Below are 6583 nucleotides of genomic sequence, written 5' to 3' on the forward strand. Positions count from 1 at the left end.
CTTCCGCTCCGTCACTCAAACGGCTCCCTCTTACTTCCGGTGAACGAGGAGCGATGAAAAGGTTCCGCCCAGCAGTCTGTATTTATGTATTATTATTAAATCATTATATTAGTATTTATTAATATATGCTGGGACCTGATCTGTATTTATTTATTATTATTAAATCATTATGAGTAGTATTTATTTATTATTATTACATCATTATTATTAGTATTTATTTATATAAGCTGGGACTTCATTTATAGATCTGTATATATTTATTATTATTGTTAAATAATTGACTATTAATTGTATTCATTTATATTTGCTGGGACCTCATATATCGATTGGTATTTATTATTCTCTCAAAATGGTAGATCTACAAGGCAAGCTCACCAAGAGAGTACAAATGGAGCCAAATGGACCCTTACAGCTCTGTAACTCTGAGAGTGTACAAATGGAACCAAATGGACCCTTACAGCTCTGTAACTCTGAGAGTATACAAATGGAACCAAATTGACCCTTGTACAGCTCTGTAACTCTGAGAGTGTACAAATGGAACCAAATGGACCCTTACAACTCTGTAACTCTGAGAGTGTACAAATGGAACCAAATGGACCCTTACACGTCTGTAACTCTGAGAGTGTACAAATGGAACCAAATGGACCCTTACAGGTCTGTAACTCTGAGAGTGTACAAATGGAACCAAATGGACCCTTACAGCTCTGTAACTCTGAGAGTGTAAATGGAACCAAATGGACCCTTACAGCTCTGTGACTCTGAGTGTACAAATGGAACCAAATGGACCCTTACAGGTCTGTAATTCAGAGTGTACACAAGGATCAAATTCGTTCTCCTGCTATGCACCAAAATGTGGAACGCCTTACCGAAGGCCTTAAAGGAGTGCAAATCTCTAGCATCCTTTAAAACCGCCCTGAAAAACCACTCACAGGCCTTGTATCAGTGAACTGTCATGAAACTGTACCTTTTACTATGCAATACTTCTAATAAATACCTCAGTCAATCAATCAAACAAAAAATTGGTTCCATGTGTACTCTCTATTTCTGACAGTAATCATTAGAGCAGTGGTTCTCAACCAGTGGTCCGGGGACCACCTGTGGACCTTGAGGGGGTTCCAGGTGGTCCCCAGCTAAATGATGGAGAGTTGGTAACCAACCATTTGGTTTCATTTTATCCTCTCAAGAGTTAAACTATTGTTAAACATTTGCATTAATTAATTTACAAGAAGTCTAAAAATCCCTGCTTCATCTCTCTTTCTCTCAACTAAGGGGTCCCTGCTTCATCTCTCTCTCAACTAAGGGGTCCCTGCTTCATCTCTCTCTCTCAACTAAGGGGTCCCTGCTTCAACTCTCTCTCAACTAAGGGGTCCCTGCTTCAACTTTCTCTCAACTAAGGGGTCCCTCTTCAACTTTCTCTCAACTAAGGGGTCCCTCTTCAACTTTCTCTCAACTAAGGGGTCCATCTTCAACTCTCTCTCAACTAAGGGGTCCCTGCTTCAACTCTCTCTCAACTAAAGGGTCCCTGCTTCAACTCTCTCTCAACTAAGGGGTCCCTGCTTCAACTCTCTCTCAACTAAGGGGTCCATCTTCAACTCTCTCTCAACTAAGGGGTCCCTGGCCTGAAAATGTTGAAGACCCCTGATATAGAGTGTTTGGTCTATCAGTGCACTGTGCATCTCAAACCTTTCTGACTTCCCTTTCTGTACTTTCTGAATCAAACTCAAAGTACCCTAAAATTAAGATATTTATGCAAATATATTGTTATATGCAAATAAGTATTAATTTCTATTCTGTAGCAGTTGTGTAGTCAAGCTTTTTTTTTTTTTTTTTTTCATTTGGTTTGAACCTTTAGGTTTCAAAACTTTAGGTTCTCACAAAGTTTCTTAATGTTTCATAATTAAATACAACTGCATTTCATACTTTCTTTCACATACACTGTAGTACCTCTGAGTACCCCTAGGGGTCAATGTAGCCCCATTTATAGAGCTATAACTGTTACTGAACACACACTCTATAGCAATGATTACTGTCACAATATAGAGCTGTTTAACACTTACTGAACAAACACTATAGCAATGATTACTGTCACAATATAGAGCTATTTAACACTGTTACTGAACAAACACTCTATAGCAACGATTACTGTCACAATATAGAGCTATTTAACACTGTTACTGAACACTATAGCAATGATTACTGTCACAATAGAGCTATTTAACACTGTTACTGAACAAACACTCTATAGCGATGATTACTGTCACAATAAAGAGCTATTTAACACCGTTACTGAACAAACACTCTATAGCAATGATTACTGTCACAATATAGAGCTATTTAACACTGTTACTGAACAAACACTCTATAGCAATGATTACTGTCACAATATAGAGCTATTTAACACCGTTACTGAACACTCTATAGCAATGATTACTGTCACAATAGAGCTATTTAACACTGTTACTGAACACTCTATAGCGATGATTACTGTCACAATATAGAGCTATTTAACACTGTTACTGAACAAACACTATAGTGATGATTACTGTCACAATATAGAGCTATTTAACACTGTTACTGAACAAAAACTCTATAGCAAAGAAGATTACTGTCACAATATAGAGCTGTTTAACACTGTTACTGAACAAACACTCTATAGCAATGATTACTGTCACAATATAGAGCTATTTAACACTGTTACTGAACACTCTAGCAATGATTACTGTCACGATAGAGCTATTTAACACTGTTACTGAACAAACACTCTATAGCGATGATTACTGTCACAATAAAGAGCTATTTAACACCGTTACTGAACAAACACTCTATAGCAATGATTACTGTCACAATATAGAGCTATTTAACACTGTTACTGAACAAAAACTCTACACACTTAAAATTGTTGGGTCAAAAACAACCCAAGTTGGTTATTTATGTAACCCAACACGTAACACTGTTTTGGACCAGCCCAACATGGGTTATTGCAGACCAACAGGGTTGGGTTAAGGCTGTGACCCAGCATGTTGGGTTGGGATTGTACAACCAAGTAATGGGTTAAAAGTGACTTTTCTGTTGGGTTAATGTGATACTGCTGATGGGTTGGAATCTAACACCCAAAAATGGCTTAAAAGTGACCTTGTTGTTGGGATTGTACGCTCATTCACATTAAATCTATTCATTTTTTTTACAACATTTTCTTCAATGACATTTTTCATGCTTAATCTAGCCTACTCAAGAAAGAATGCATGCGGAGTAAATTATGCATTTAGTCGTGGCAATATATCACAACTTTTAACACAACAGATTATGTGGTGCTTCACATTAAAAGAATAGCAAACCTGTTTGTATGTGTCAGTCTGGACCATCTTAGTCATGGTTACTGTTTCTGTAAGCAACTATGTTTTTTTATATATTTTTTAATTAGGGATTATGACTGGGCTACATCCACTGCGATCATCTACAATACAATGTTGTTTTCTCTATCTAAAACCATAAAATAATGGAAAAGTTTGTAAAAAATATCTGTATGGGAGCACAGTTGCATGCTGGGTAACTGCCCACCCACTTAGTTTAACCCAATAGTGGTGCAATTCACAAACCAATGTGTTGATAGACAGAGAGGGCGGGTCTATTTTAACCCAAGTTGGTGCAATGCAGTGAACCATGTGTTGGGTAAACTCAAATTCAAAAGCCTATACCAACACTTGGGTTATGAACTCAATGCATTTTATCTGATGATGTGGGCGGGCCATCCATAGCCCAACAGATGGTTTACTAATTTTAAGTATTTTTAATCCAATGTTTGGTCAAACTGACCCAACCTTTGACCCAACAGTGTCAACCCAGCAAAAGGGTTGAACATTTGACCCAACATTTTAAGAGTGTATAGCAAAGATTACTGTCACAATATAGAGCTGTTTAACACTGTTACTGAACAAACACTCTATAGCAATGATTACTGTCACAATATAGAGCTATTTAACACTGTTACTGAACACTCTATAGCAATGATTACTGTCACAATAGAGCTATTTAACACTGTTACTGAACACTCTATAGCGATGATTACTGTCACAATATAGAGCTATTTAACACTGTTACTGAACAAACACTCTATAGCGATGATTACTGTCACAATATAGAGCTATTTAACACTGTTACTGAACAAAAAACTCTATAGCAAAGATTACTGTCACAATATAGAGCTGTTTAACACTGTTACTGAACAAACACTCTATAGCAATGATTACTGTCACAATATAGAGCTATTTAACACTGTTACTGAACAAACACTCTATAGCAATGATTACTGTCACAATAGAGCTATTTAACACTGTTACTGAACACTCTATAGCGATGATTACTGTCACAATATAGAGCTATTTAACACTGTTACTGAACAAACACTCTATAGCGATGATTACTGTAGCAATATAGAGCTATTTAACACTGTTACTGAACAAACACTCTATAGCAACGATTACTGTCACAATATAGAGCTATTTAACACTGTTACTGAACAAACACTCTATAGCAATGATTACTGTCACAATATAGAGCTATTTAACACTGTTACTGAACACACACTAATGATTACTGCATGTGCGCATGTGTGTATGTGCGCGCGTGTGCGTACAGAATAACCCTCACTTCAAAAAGTTACATTCAAAATGTTTTTATTTTATAATATTTTATTGTTGTTTTTATCAAAACATTGTATCACGGTTTAATTTAACTTTGGCACAATGTAAATACAATAGCAATGGTTTCATTTGATTGAAAATATGAGTAAATATAAATGTTTTACATTTTATAATTCCATCTTATAGGTAAAAAAAACAAAAAAAACAAAACAAAAATACATGATTCTCAAAACCCTTCATTTGAGTAATTGTATTTTTGTTTTCATTATCAATAAAACTTTACAGTATTCATGTTTAAATGTTCTAGAGCAGGGGTCTTCAACAGGGGGTCAGGGACCCCTAGGGGGTCCTCAGAGTTACTACAGGGGGTCCTCCAAATCCTTATGTGATAGGATAATTATTTTAAATTAACAACTTGAACCCTCGCATCCTTATTCTGAGGAGAACTTTAGCCAAAAATAGCAGATCTACAAGCTCTCAACGCCTCGCGCTGCGAGGCACCCTGCCCGTCCAGCTTGGCAAAAAGGTTTGGTGTAGAGGTAAAAAAGAGCAGACCAAGTACAGAGTGAAAGGTCAAGTTTACTAAGTATCGACCATTTAAGATTTTAATTGGTTAAGATTCAAACAAGTCTATGAATCTATCTATGAAATCCATGAGAATCTCCATCACACATTTATACAATATGTAGAGAGGGGGTCCCTGCTTCATCTCTCTCTGCTAAGGGGTCCCTGCTTCATCTCTCTCTGCTAAGGGGTCCCTGCTTCATCTCTCTCTCTCTGCTAAGGGGTCCCTGCTTCATCTCTCTCTCTGCTAAGGGGTCCCTGCTTCATCTCTCTCTGCTAAGGGATCCCTGCTTTATCTCTCTCTCTGTTTAAGGGGGTCCCTGCTTGATCTCTCTCTCTGCTAAGGGGTCCCTGCTTCATCTCTCTCTCAGCTAAGGGGTCCCTGCTTCATCTCTCTCTCAGCTAAGGGGTCCCCCGCTTCATCTCTCTCTCTGCTAAGGGGTCCCTGCTTCATCTCTCTCTCTGCTAAGGGGTCCCTGCTTCATCTCTCTCTGCTAAGGGGTCCCTGCTTCATCTCTCTCTCTAAAGGGGTCCCTGCTTCATCTCTCTCTGCTAAGGGGTCCCTGCTTCATCTCTCTCTGCTAAGGGGTCTCTGCTTCATCTCTCTCTCTCTCTCTCTCTCTCTCTCTCTCTCTCTCTCTCTCTCTCTCTCTCTCTCTAAGGGGTCCTGCTTCATCTCTCCCTCTGCTAAGGGGTCCCTGCTTCATCTACAAGCTCTCAACACCTCGCGCTGCGAGGCACCCTGCCCGTCCAGCTTGGCAAAAAGGTTTGGTGTGGAGGTAAAAAGAGCAGACCAAGTACAGAGTGAAAGGTCAAGTTTACTAAGTATCGACCATTTAAGATTTTAATTGGTTAAGATTCAAACAAGTCTATGAATCTATCTATGAAATCCATGAGAATCTCCATCACACATTTATACAATATGTAGAGGGGGTCCCTGCTTCATCTCTCTCTGCTAAGGGGTCCCTGCTTCATCTCTCTCTGCTAAGGGGTCCCTGCTTCATCTCTCTCTCTCTGCTAAGGGGTCCCTGCTTCATCTCTCTCTCTGCTAAGGGGTCCCCTGCTTCATCTCTCTCTGCTAAGGGGTCCCTGCTTTATCTCTCTCTCTGCTAAGGGGTCCCTGCTTGATCTCTCTCTCTGCTAAGGGGTCCCTGCTTCATCTCTCTCTCAGCTAAGGGGTCCCTGCTTCATCTCTCTCTCAGCTAAGGGGTCCCCGCTTCATCTCTCTCTCTGCTAAGGGGTCCCTGCTTCATCTCTCTCTCTGCTAAGGGGTCCCTGCTTCATCTCTCTCTGCTAAGGGGTCCCTGCTTCATCTCTCTCTCTAAAGGGGTCCCTGCTTCATCTCTCTCTGCTAAGGGGTCCCTGCTTCATCTCTCTCT

The 6583-nt window shown here is 39.4% G+C and overlaps 1 protein-coding gene across 1 annotated transcript in view; it reads left to right on the plus strand.

The window, feature by feature from the left end:
* Positions 1–6583, plus strand: part of LOC308309076 (uncharacterized protein) — a 244490-nt gene that overhangs the window by 52266 nt on the left and 185641 nt on the right. The gene's annotated exons all lie outside the window — the stretch shown is intronic.

The sequence above is a fragment of the Nannobrachium achirus genome (assembly GCF_963921795.1).
Source record: "Nannobrachium achirus genome assembly, chromosome: 23".
Classification (NCBI taxonomy): domain Eukaryota; kingdom Metazoa; phylum Chordata; class Actinopteri; order Myctophiformes; family Myctophidae; genus Nannobrachium; species Nannobrachium achirus.